Raw genomic sequence first — 13310 nt, 5'->3', positions numbered from 1 at the left:
GGTATAGTTCTAAATTGATTGGGTCTAGGAAGATGTCTTGGTGCTTAAATGAGAATTCTTCAACCTTGTCACCCAAATGGAAGCATGAAGATCAAGAAGGATAGGTGATGACAAACAAGGTTTGGGACCCCGGAATACACCTCAACCATCATCAATCCTGGGGCCTTATCACTTGTTCAAATTTGCTTGGAAGCTTAATGTGCCTAGTTTGGGATCTCGGTGGATATTGAAAATGCAAATATTGGTGGGGATTCAAGGAAGAGTTCAAGCATAATCCACCCTAGCAAGGACCCCACAAAATGTCTAACTTAAGGACAATAACTAAAAGTGCTAGGTGGGAGACAACCCACCATGGTATGATCTTCTTTTTCTATAGCTTTTTACTTATTTTCCTATCTTTGTTTCATTAGATGTGCGTGAAATTTTTCAATTATGCATTTTGCCTCTGTTCATGTTAAAAAAAAGCCTCACGCGTGCGCATGGCCGACGCGCATGTGCCATATTGAAGGTTGTAACCTCTAGTACAAAAACCAGAGAGTTGCACTGGAACCATGCGGATGGGGTGCCAGGCGCACAACCCAACCCACGCGTGCGGCTCGCTGACACGTACGCATCACAACCCAACCGGAGAGTTGTGATGGAATGCTGCCAGCTTCGTGCGTCTAGCACGAACAGTTATCACACGTATGCGTGACCAAGGCTTACGTGTCGTCTCCTCTTTTCTACTTCCCACGCGTACGCGTGAAAGGCGTGTATGCGTCACCTTCTTCTTTTGCACCCCATGCGTACGCATGAGCGACGCGTCCGCGTCGCATCCCTGCGCTGTTCCATTCCCCATTTCTTTCTTCTCTCTTCTTTCTTCACTTCTTTCCTACTTCCTCTTCTTCTTTCTTCCTTTCTTCTTCCCTCCTCCCATTTCTTTTCTCCCTTTCTTACTTTCTTATTCTCCCTCTCTTCAACATTCCACTTCTCATTTTTATCCTCTTTCTTTTCTTTTGCTTATTGCATTCGCATATTTTCATTCATTGCATTTTAAGTTTGCTATTTTTCCATTGGTGTTGAATTTTCTTATTCAACTATTGAATACTACATGCATTGTTTTGATGCCTCGTGACTTGTTTCATATTGATTGGGTAATGAAATTTTTAGATCAATGCTTATTCTCTATTGTTACTTGACTTCTTTATGCATTGATATGAACTCACATTGTCTTTCATGACCCTCTCTTTCCTACCCATTGTTGCAATTCTTGCACCGTTGATATGCCCTTTGCTTACATTGTTTTCTCACTGACATTTTGTAGCTACCATGTAGTTGAGAACCACCATTCTTATTTGGCATTATCCCCACCTATATTCTATTTGCTTTCTTCTTGGGCTTAACCTTCCGTCTTTTTCTCTCTTTTTAGGCTGGCCACCAAGAAGGGAAAGAAAAAGCTTCTAAATGGGGCAAGCAACAAGTTCCTCTACATAACCCTTTGCAGGAGTTCATCAGTTGTAGCAACCCTATTCCACTTAGCTCGTATTTGCATGCACTGAGGATGGTGCAATCTTTAAGTTTGGGGAGGTCAAGACCGACTTCTGTGGGTAACTACTTCCTTTTCCAACACCAATTCTTAATCTTGCATGTGTAGTTAGTTGCTTGTATTTATGTACTACTTGGTTGAAGTGATGAATTTCTTGTCCAAGAAACTATTTTAGAGCATTTCACGAATTTGAATTAAATTTTTTGTTGAAATTTCTTGAAGAATTTTATTTTTGGAACATGGTTTTAGAGCTCGAACACACAAACCTAGTGAGATTTTTGAACCTATTTGATTGGTTGCATCTTATCAACCAATATTTTGTTTCGGTGTGTGTTATTCTCTCTAAGATTGTGATCTTTGTCTTGATTGATTCTATATTTCCATTATTTGATGAATGAAGGCATTTATATGATTGAGGCCCTTGTTTCACTATAGCTTACATACCCATATGGTCTTACCCTTTCATCATCCTTTGCAAACCAATGTTGAGCCTATTTTATCCCTTTGTTCTCTATTTTAGTACATCACTAACTCTAAGCGGAAAACGATAAATGTCCCTAATTTGAGTTCATGGTTAGCTTAGACTAGTGAGAGTGTACATGAATTAAATGTGAAAAAGTTGGGTTTCAAAATATTTGGTTTGGGAATTTGGCATTGTATATTTTTGTGAAAATGTGAAAAAGATAGTTGAGCACATATTCTACATTCAACACCTTAATCATATGCGTTGAGAAAAATAAGAAAAAAAAGAGAGAAAAAAGAAAAAAAAGAAAAAAAAACAATAATAAAAAGGGGACAAAATGCCCCAAAGTAAATGGTGGTAGCAATGCATATGAGTTGTACTCAAATTAGGATGCATGAATATGTGGAAACATAGTTAATGGGTAGTTAGATTTTGTATTTTGATTACATGGATTGTCTTAAGTTAGGTGGGAAGTTTAGGTTAATCAAAGATTCAGATTTTAGCCCACTTGACCAAATACAATCCTACCTTAACTCTAACCCCATTACAACCCTTAAAAGACCTCTTGATATGTGTATTCGTGCATTAAATTTTTGTTGGTTGGTAGAAGAAGAGCAAGCCTTAGAAAGCAAGATTAGTAGAGAATTGAGATAATCGAACCTCAAACACTTGAGTGATTAGAGTGTATACACTTCCGGTGAGGGTTCGATGCTTGATTCTTTGTTCCCGGCTTTCATGAGCTTCCTTCTTGCAAGTCTACTTGTACTTCATTTTATGATTTGAATTAGTGGAATCCAATTCATATTTGTTCTTGGAAGATTGATTTACTTTTAATCAAGTAGGTAGAAACATTTAGCATGTAGTTGCATTCATATAGATAAGTTACATTGCATAAGTCTTACTATTTTTCCTTCACTCTTTTGGTTCCCTTGAACTTAGCATGAGGACATGCTAATGTTTAAGTGTGGGGAGATTAATAAACCACTATTTTATGGTTTATTTTGTGTTGAATTGAGTGGATTTTGTCAATTATTCTCCCACGTATTCATGTAAATTGCATGTTTTTAAGTTTCCTTCCTAATTTTGTGCTATAATTGAAAACATACTTCTTTGGCCTTAAAATTACTAATTTTTAATTCTTTATTATTACCATTCGATGTCGTGATTCGTGGATTAAGTGATTTCAGAGTTTATAGGGCAATAATGGCTTAGAGGATAGAAGGGAAGCATGCCAAAGTGGAAGGAACACAAGAAATTGAGGATTTGAGAAGCTGGAGCCGATGCACATGCATGGACGACACGTACGCGTGATTGGTGTAGCAGAAAAATGACGCGCACGCGTGGATGACGCGTACGCATGGCTAGTTCAATATCCATCGATGCGTACGCGTGACTGACGCATACGCGTGACAAGCGTCACGTGCCTCAGTTACGAGAAAATGCTAGGGGCGATTTCTGGGCTGCTTTTGACCCAATTTCAGGCCCGAAATTGAAGATAAGAGGCTGTAGAGTGGAGCTGAAAAAGGGATTCACTATTTACTTTTCATTCATTCACACTTTAGGTTTTAGATGTAGGTTTCTAGAGAGAGAGGCTCTCTCCTCTCTCTAGGTTTTAGGGTTTCTTTTAGTTTTATTTCTTCTCAAATTCAGATTTCCATCTTGCTTTAATTTAGTTTCTCTTCTACCTTTTATTGTTCTAGTATCTTATTTTATCTCTTCTTGTTGATTTCTTTATTTTTGCAATTTAGTTTATGAACTCTTCTTGTTAGATTCAATTTTTCCTTTTAATGCAATTTGAGGTATTTCATGTTTATTGCTTCTTTCTTTAATTGTTGGTTATTGATTCCTTGCATTTGTTAGATTTTACTGTTTCTTGTTACTTTTCCATGCTTTTATTTTGTGCCTTCCAAGTATTTGATAAAATGCTTGGTTGGATTTTAAAATATATTTTTATGTTCTTGACTTGGATTGATTAATTAGAGACTCTTGAGTTGTCAAAGTCTCTTGTTGATTGGTAATTGAAGGTTGCTGGTTAACTTGAACTTCACTAAATCTAGTCTCTCCCTATGAGTTAACTAGGACTTGTGAACTCAAGTTGATTGTATGCACTTGACTTTCCTTTATTAGTTAGAGGTTAACTAAGTGAAGGCAATTTATATTTACCATCACAATTGACGATGATAATGAGGATAGGACTTCTAATTCTCTTTCCTTGCTAAGAGCTTTCTTAGTTATTAGTTTATTTTCTTGCCATTTTACTTTCTTATTTCTTATTGCCCAAAAATATACTTTTTCATAGCCAATAATAAACTACACTTCCCTGTAATTTCTTTGAGAAACGACCCGAGGTTTAGATACTTCGGTTAATTTTATTGGGTTTGCTTAAGTGACAAACAATTTAAACGTTGACCGAGGATAATTTGTTGGTTTAGAACTATACTTGCAACGCAATTTTTTTGTGAAAATCTTTACCGACATTTTTTTCTCCGTCACTCTCATCAAGTTAATCTCCTTTAAACCATATCAAACACCGTTGTCAATGGTCATTTAACATGGCCAAAGATGAAGCCCATGGAATTCACTCTCCTTTTATTGATCCTACTCAAAATGCCACAGACAAGGTCAGATCTTCTGGATCGGAGAATGATGCTCTATGATTCTAGCCTTAGCGCCACAAGAACCTCATCACCCATAACTAACCGGATTATATGTCACTTATCCTCGATTAGCCCATATGAGTTATTGGCTCAGGTGATGTATTCTCAAGCTTTAACTCAATACTATCCGGATCAGGACCCGTACAGAGCTCATGTAGAAAAAGGGACATACCCAGTTTCATTTGGATGAAGAATGACAATACATCATAGAAGGAAATCAAACATATATTGAAATAGAAACAGCAATATTATTAATTCATAGGAATCAGCAGAATTCCTAACCTTAACCTAGGAGGTTTAGTTGCTCATACTTTACAGAGAACACTAAGGTCTGAAAGTAAAAGTATGATACAAGCTGATGCATAAACCTAAGTGATATCCTCTATATATAGGAGATGCTAACCCTAAAAGATGTTAATTTAAAATTAAAAAGTACAAAGATAAGACTGCATAAGCTAAGGAGTGCTAAAATCCACTTTGGGCCCACTTTGGTCTTGTGCTTCGTCCAAGCCTGGCGTTCAACTTGGAGGATGGGCATTGAATGCCAGTTAGAGGGTGAGTGCATGCTCCCTTGGTCCCTTGGTGGCATTGAACGCCAGTCTTGGATGTTCAACGTTGGGCTTTGGTCCTTCTTGGGCGTTGAACTTTAGATGTGAACGTTCAACGCCAATTAGGGGCAGTGATCTAGAAGAGAAGTATAGACTATTATATATTGCTGGAAAGCTTTGAAAGTTAGCTTTCCAAATCCATTGAGAGTGCATCAATTGGACCACTGTAACTTAAGAAATGCTTGTTGGAGTACACGGAGGTCAGGACTTGACAGCATCTGCTATCCTTTCTTGAGCTCTGAGCAAAACTTTGCCAATCTTGCTAATTTTGTCCAAAAATTACCTAAAATCATAGGAAAATCACAAAAAATCAAAGTATCATCCAAGAGGTGAATTTTACACTAAAACTTACTAAAATTACTAAAATCTAACTAAAAACAATATGAAAATGCAATGAAAAAGCGTATAAGAAATCCACTTATCAAACAAAATTCATAATAAATAATACATTATTGTCTACTAAGTCTCTAAGGAACTTGTTGAGTTCTATAGATATTTGCTGAAATGAATATCATATTGAAAATATGAATGAGAAAAATCATGAGTACTTATATATCACAACTCATTATTCAAATAAAAAAATTATATTAGAAAGATTACTTTCACTTTTTATGGGTTATATTATACTAAAATCAGTGAAATTCGAATCACATGCCATTGTAAATCAAAAATTTATTAACCCAAATAAATTCATAATTTGGCATGATTGATTAGGACATCCTGAAACAACTATAATGCGGAGAATTATTAAAAATTTCCATAGACATTCACTAAAGAATCAAAGAGTTCTTCAATCTAGTAAATTCTATTGTGTCGTATGTTCTTAACGAAAGTTAATTGTAAGGCTATCACCAGTAAAATTTGGATTTGAAACCCCTGAACTTCTAGAAAAAATTCAAGGAGATATATGTGAACCAATTCATCTCCCATGTGGATCTTTTAGATGTTTTATGGTCCTAATAGACGCATCTTCAAGATGGTCATATGTGTGCTTATTGTCTTCTCAAAACCTGGCATTTGCGAGATTACTTGCTCAAATTATTCGATTAAAAATCACATTTTTCAAAAAATCCAATCAAAGCAATTCGCCTTGATAATGTTGGTGAATTCACTTTCCAAGCCTTTGATGCTTATTGTATGACTAACGGAATAAGTGTTGAACATCCTGTAGCTAACGTTCACACACAAAATGGGTTAGCAAAATCACTTATTAAACGCCTCCAATTAATTACTAAATCCTTACTTATGAAAACAAATCTCCATATTTCTGTTTGGGGCATGCGATTTTACATATCACAACACTTATTCATTTGAGACCAACAAGTTACCATCAATTCTCTCTCCTGCAATTAGCTTTTGGCCAGCAGACAAATATTTTTCATTTGAGAAGATTTGGGTGTGCGATATATGTTCCAATTGTCTCACCTTCTCGCACCAAAATAGGATCCCAAAGAAAATTAAGAATTTATGTGGGATATGATTCTCTCTCTATAGTGAGGTATCTTGATATAGAAACAGGAAATGTGTTTAAAGCCCAATTTGTATATTGTAATTTTGATTAATCAACGTTTTTAGCATTGGGAGAAGAGAATAAGGCACTTGAGAAAGAACTTAATTGGAATGCATAATCGTTAATGCATCTAGACCCACGAACAGGACAATATGAACTAGAAGTTCAAAAGATTATACATTTACAAGAATAGCAAATGAATTGCCTGATGTATTTTCTGATACAAAAAGGATAACCAAATTCTACATACTAGTTGAAAATGTCCCAATTCAAATTGATGTTGGATAAATGGCTACTAAAACGAGTACACACTAGAAGCGTGGTAGACTAATTGATTCCAAAACAAAAATCCTTGAAAAAGAAAAGAGGCATTTGATATTACCGAGATAAATATTACTCCTATTGAGAAAGATAAAGACATAAAAAGGACACCAGCAATTATCCAAAATTCTAATATAATGTTGACGCTAGAAAACGTTCAGGTACCTAAAAATTATGAAAATTGTGGAAATGATGAGATGTCAATAAATTATGTAATGAAATATTTGCATATAATGTGGCATTACACATCATGCACGAAAGTAAGGATCTTGAGCCAAGAACAGTCGAAGAATGTCGATAAAGGAATGATTGACGAAAATGGAAAGAAGCTATGAAGGTTGAGTTAGACTCACTTGCAAAAGGTGAAGTCTTTGGACCTGTAGTCCATACACCAAAAGATGTAAAACATGTTGGACACAGACGGGTATTTGTGAGAAAACAAAATGAGAAAAATGAAGTTGTACGCTACAAAGCTCAACTTATCGCACAAGGTTTTTCACAAAGGCCTGGTATAGATTATGGAGAAATATATTCCCATGTAGTAAATGCAATAACATTGCGTTATTTGATCAGTTTATTCACATACCATAAGCTACATATGTATCTAATGGATGTGGTGATAGCTTATCTATACGGATCATTAGATCGTGATATCTATATGAAAATTCCTAAAGGACTAAAAATATCTAAACCATTTAATAAATATTCCCAAGGGTTATACTCAATCAAAGTGCAAAAATCTTTATATGGTCTCAAGCAATCTGAACGAATGTTGTATAATTGTCTTACTGAGTATTTGGCCAAAAGCGGATTCAAAAATGATGATATATGCCCATGTGTTTTCATAAAGAAATCTGCATTTAGATTCATTATAATTGCTGTGTATGTTGATGATTTAAATATCATTGAAACTATTTAAGAGATTCCAACAATTATAAAAGTTCCAAAAGAAGAGTTTGAGATGAAAAATCTTAGAAAGACTAAATTTTGTCTCGGTCTGCAGATCGAGCATACAAATAATGAGATCTTTATTCATCAAACAACATACACAGAAAAGATCTTGAAGAGATTTTATATGGATAAATCACATCCATTAAGTACCCTAATAATCGTAAGATCTTTGGATGTAGAAAATCATTAATTCCATCTTAAAGAAGAAAATGAAGATATCATTGGTCCTAAAGTACTATATTTCAGTGCCATTGGAGCACTAATGTATCTTGCTAATAATACATGACCTGACATATCATTTGCTGTAAATTTACTAGCAATGTATATTCCTCTCCAACCAAAAGACATTGGAATAGAATCAAACAAATATCTCAATATCTTCATGAAACAGTTGATATGAGACTACTTTATGCCTTTATCCATATGAATCTAAGTCACAATTAGTTAGTTATGCAGATGCAGGATACTTGTCTGATCTACACAAATGAAGATCTCAAACAGAATATCTATTCACATATGGTGATACAATTATATCATGGAGTTCTACAAAATAGACGATAGCAGTAACATCCTTTAATCATGCTGAAATACTAGAGATACATGAAGCAAGTCGTGAATGTTTTTGCTTCAAGAGTTTAATCCAATATATTCTGTCATCATGTAGACTGACTGATCATAAAGTAGCTCCAACTATTCTATTTGAATATAATACAACATGCATTGCTCAACTTAAAGGTGGATACATCAAAGGTGATAGAACAAAACATATTTCTCCCAAATTCTTCTTCACTCATGATCTTCAAAATCAATGAACAATTGATGTCCAATAAATCCTCTCAAGTGATAATTGATCTGGCAGATTTATTTACAAAGTCACTTCCAAAATCCTCCTTGGTCGGGTTTTTATCCCTATTAGATTTTTCTTGACAAAGTTTTTAACGAGGTAGTCTTCATCAAAAAGGATATTGTACTCTTTTTTCTTCACTAAAATTTTTTTCATTAGATTTTTTTAATAAGGTTTTAATGAGATATAATTCTAAATGGACATTTAAGGGAGAGTGTTGTGATATGTGTGCCAATTAATAATGTATGACTTTTTTTTACAATATGGGTGGCTCAATTTTTCAATAGTGGGAGGCTAAGATTATTAAAAGAGATTGAATTTAATAAAGGTTGAAAAGGATGACCTTTGTACGTGTATAAATAGGAGGAGCAAAGTCTGAGACAATACACATACAATATTACATAAAACAATTCTCTATCTATATTATTAAGCACGGACACTTCGCTTAGTTACCGTGTCCGCGTGTTGGAGACATTTCGGACACGATACTCATCGACACTAAATCAAAAAACTAGTTTATATTTTATATGTATGCATGTCCCCGTGTCTTATAAGATTTTAAAATTCGCGTGTCAGCGTATCCCGTATCATGTCGTGTCCCGTATCCGTATCAGTGTTCGTGCAAACATACAAAGAGTAAATATATATGAATCATCTCAATTATATCAAAATAATAATATTTAATAAATATTAATATTAGAATTTTTTATTTATATTTTTTTATTTTATATTTATTTTTTTTATTTATTTATTTTACAACAATTATAGCTTGCTAAATTAGCCAATAATTCACTATTGTTAATGCTTTAAGAACATTACAGACCTCTGCGTGCACATACACGCTGCAGTACTTGTCTTGTTGCAACTACATGTTTTTAACCTATTGAGAGTACGATTATTATCTATCTTGCATCAAATCATGTTGAGAGCTTGACATGTGTATTTCTACACATAGAATAATTTTTTTAATCTATACCGTAGTATTCACTAGAGTGTCCTAAGATAAAAATACATTGGTTAAGATTTGAGAGAGAAAATTTTTTGTTTTTCAAATTAATTAAATGAGTTAACTGTATTTTTTTTCGAACATTTGTTTCAACAAAATTGTCCTAAAATAAAAAAAAAACACATAAAATTTAATAATAAGAAACACATAAATTTCTGTGAATTTTAATATTTTTTTAAATATTTGTTACAAACAAATTATCAATTAAAAAAAAACAGAAATTTTAGTAACAATAAAACATATAAATTTATGAAGTTGAACACAAAATAATTATATGAAGAAAAAAAAATATAGAAATTCTTAAAACACGAAAATATTTGCTAAACAAATACAAAAATTTCACAAAAAATTATTCAACATGATATATATCCTACCAAAACTAAATATAGAATTATATTTTAATAAACACAAAAATCTAATCTTTTTTTGTTTTGTTTTTGTGTCGTAAAAATAAAGATTTTTGTATTCATCATCAAAGTGGAGAAAAAATGCAGAATTTATGTATTTTTATCCACAAATTTCTATACTTTTCTTAAAGAAATTTCTATATATTTTTTCTAAAACTTTGTTAAAAAAAAATTGTCTCTAAAATTTTAAAAATTAAAAAATACATGAATTTATAAAGTTGAACATAGAATATTTACATAGACAAAATAAAAAGAATAAAAACGTTTGCAACACAAAACACAAATTCTTTCTTAAAGTTGCGTTTTCTTCTTCTTTGTTGTTTTTATATATTTTTTTATTATTTATTTCAATTTTTTTTTTGTAAATTTAAAAAATTCAAAAAATACATATATTTATGAAACTGATGAACACAAAATTTTGTGAAGTTGAACATAGAGTATTTACATAGAAAAAATAAAAAGCACAAAAAAATTTAGAAAATTCACATGAATAAATAGTTTGGAGTTTAAAATTACACAGATGTTATAAACTAATTTTTGTTATATACCTGTCTTAAACACTTTATGTATTCAATTCGAATCACGCTATTTACATGTAAATCAAATCAAATTGATTTGATTTACTATTGGAGAAGTGTGTAATATGTAAATCAAATTAATATGATTCGATTACTACTATACAACATATACGTAGTAAATCAAATAAGGTTGATTCGATTTATTACTTTCACAACTTATTGACATTTATTCTATATTAACTTTGAAACATAAATATTAAAAAAAAAAACTCCATTTGGGTTCAAATAAAATATCAAAAAAATAAAACGAATAATAATAGAAATTTAAATTTTGTATTTTAATTCAAATTTTAGAAAATTTATATTTTTAGAAAGTTATAAATTCAAAATGGAACAAAAAAAATTTCTATAAATTTGTTAAAAATCATCATTTAACTTATTAACATCTAAAGTATCATTATTGAACACAACTAGAAAATAGATTAATACAGACAGATTTACAGACAGATTTAGTCTTTATTACAAACGGATTTTTGGTTACCGACGAAATTACCGACGGATTTTGTCCCTCTGTAAAAGCCCCATCGAAAATTATTTACCGACGGATTTTTTTCCGTCGAAAAATTACCGACGCATTTTTACCAGTTACCGCCAGATTTTTTCTCTGTAAATTTTGCATCCATTTTTCGAAGGCGACGAACTTTTCGATGGATTTTCCGTCTGTAATTACAAACGGTACAGACGGATTTTTCGACGAATTTTCTGTCTGTAATTACAGACGAATTTTCCGACGGATTTTCCGTCTGTAATTACAGACGGATTTTCTGTCTGTAATTACAGAGAGATTTTCTGACATATTTTCCGTCTGTAATTTGAACTTTGAAAAATCATCTTACATTCTGATTACAGACAGAAAATCCGTCTGTAAATCCGTCAGTAAGGCTCACCACAGGCTTCAGAATTTTGTACCTTTTTCTTGCTTCAGCAGCAGCCTTGGAAACCTCTTATGCATTTAATCGCGCCAATGTCCAAGGACTAATTTTGACTGCTCCAGGATTCTTTCTCTTAGATGGTTCTTCTCTAATACTCTTCTTTCCAAGTAAGCTTATGGAACCACTTTCTGGTGGGATTACATCAAACTGCAGCCAATGAAAGCAACATATGGTGCCATGTAAGAAAATGGAACACACAAAAGCACCAGGGATGTCATGTTTGACAAAGAATGCACATTAATACCAAAAGCAAGTTGAATTTTTAAAAAAAAATGTTACCTGATCTTCATCGAACAGGCGTGGTGGTGTGCACCACGAACCATGCTGGAACGTAGTGAAGGAGCTCGCACTGCTGAATCCAGTAAGTGAGCTAACAGTTGACATTTGAGGACTTTGTTGACCACCAACTCCTTGCTGCTCTTGCTCTTGCTCTGTCAGAGCTATGATGTAATCATAAGTTCTGATTCCCTAAGTAACTCAGCAATAACCATAACATTTGGCACCAAAAATGTACACTTAATGAGAATTACTAGAAAGATGAACTTGTAGAGGATTCAGAAAAGGGTACACAAATATCAGAATATTTTTCAATTGGCTTCCATCATTTTCTTTTTGCTTTCTTTTTTCCTCTTAATGCCTAATGTTTTACAAAATTACAAAGTATGAATGTTTATCTATATTGAAAAACAGGGAAGGAACATGGTTAAGGCTAGGGATAATGAAATCGAAACAGAATCACAATGAAAGGGTTAGGCCTAGGGACGAGAAGGAGGCGGAGGCCTGCCTGAACTAACAGCGACGAGAAGAGACGATGACAAACCTCCGGCGAGGAGAGAAGAAGCAGCGCGAGAGCGGCGGCGGAGGGAGCTCGTAAGACAAGAGCACAGCCGAGAAAGCTCGTGTGACGACGAAAGGAGCAAACGCATTGAGAGCAGCAGTGGAAGGAGATCGTGCGACGCGAGCCGCGGCGGCGACAGCGGAGGACGTCACATCTTCAATGGAGAGAGAGAGAGAAGGCATGGGAGTAATTCAAGGAAACGTGAAAAAAAGTGAACTGAAGTATTCGGGAGTAAAGTGACCCATCTTCTTATTCTAATATATTTTTGACGGAAAATTTTAAATTACAGACGGATTTTCTGTCTATAATAATTTAATAAAATGCAGCATTTTGCTTATTTAATTACAGACGGATTTTTTGTCTGTAACTATTTTTTACCAAAAAAATAATTTTACCGACAGAATTATCGATGGATTCTATTTTCTGTCTGTAATTTATGCTAATTCATTTTTTTATTTTTCGACAAAAAAATTCCTCTGAAATTCCGTCTGTATTTCCGTGGGATAAAATCCGTCGGAAATATCCGTCTGTAATAACTTGTTTTCTAGTAGTGAAAATTTTTTATATGATGTTGAAAAAGTTGTTATGAACTATGAAGTATAGTCCTCCAAGATGACATAGGAGTTAAAACTTAAATTTTTTCAAATTTAAAAATAATATTTAATTATAC

General features: G+C 33.4%; 1 long non-coding RNA gene across 1 annotated transcript; it reads right to left on the bottom strand.

Moving 5' to 3' along the window:
- LOC107648383 lies at window positions 834-11942 on the bottom strand. Its single transcript, XR_001621906.2, has 3 exons — window positions 11812-11942; window positions 4998-5000; window positions 834-854 (listed from the first exon to the last, which is right to left on the bottom strand). It is a non-coding gene; the product is annotated as an uncharacterized LOC107648383 (long non-coding RNA).

The sequence above is a fragment of the Arachis ipaensis genome, chromosome B06 (genome assembly GCF_000816755.2).
Source record: "Arachis ipaensis cultivar K30076 chromosome B06, Araip1.1, whole genome shotgun sequence".
NCBI classification, from domain to species: domain Eukaryota; kingdom Viridiplantae; phylum Streptophyta; class Magnoliopsida; order Fabales; family Fabaceae; genus Arachis; species Arachis ipaensis.
The sequence above is the reverse complement of the archived record's forward strand: the minus strand, read 5'-3'. Positions and strand labels throughout refer to the sequence as shown.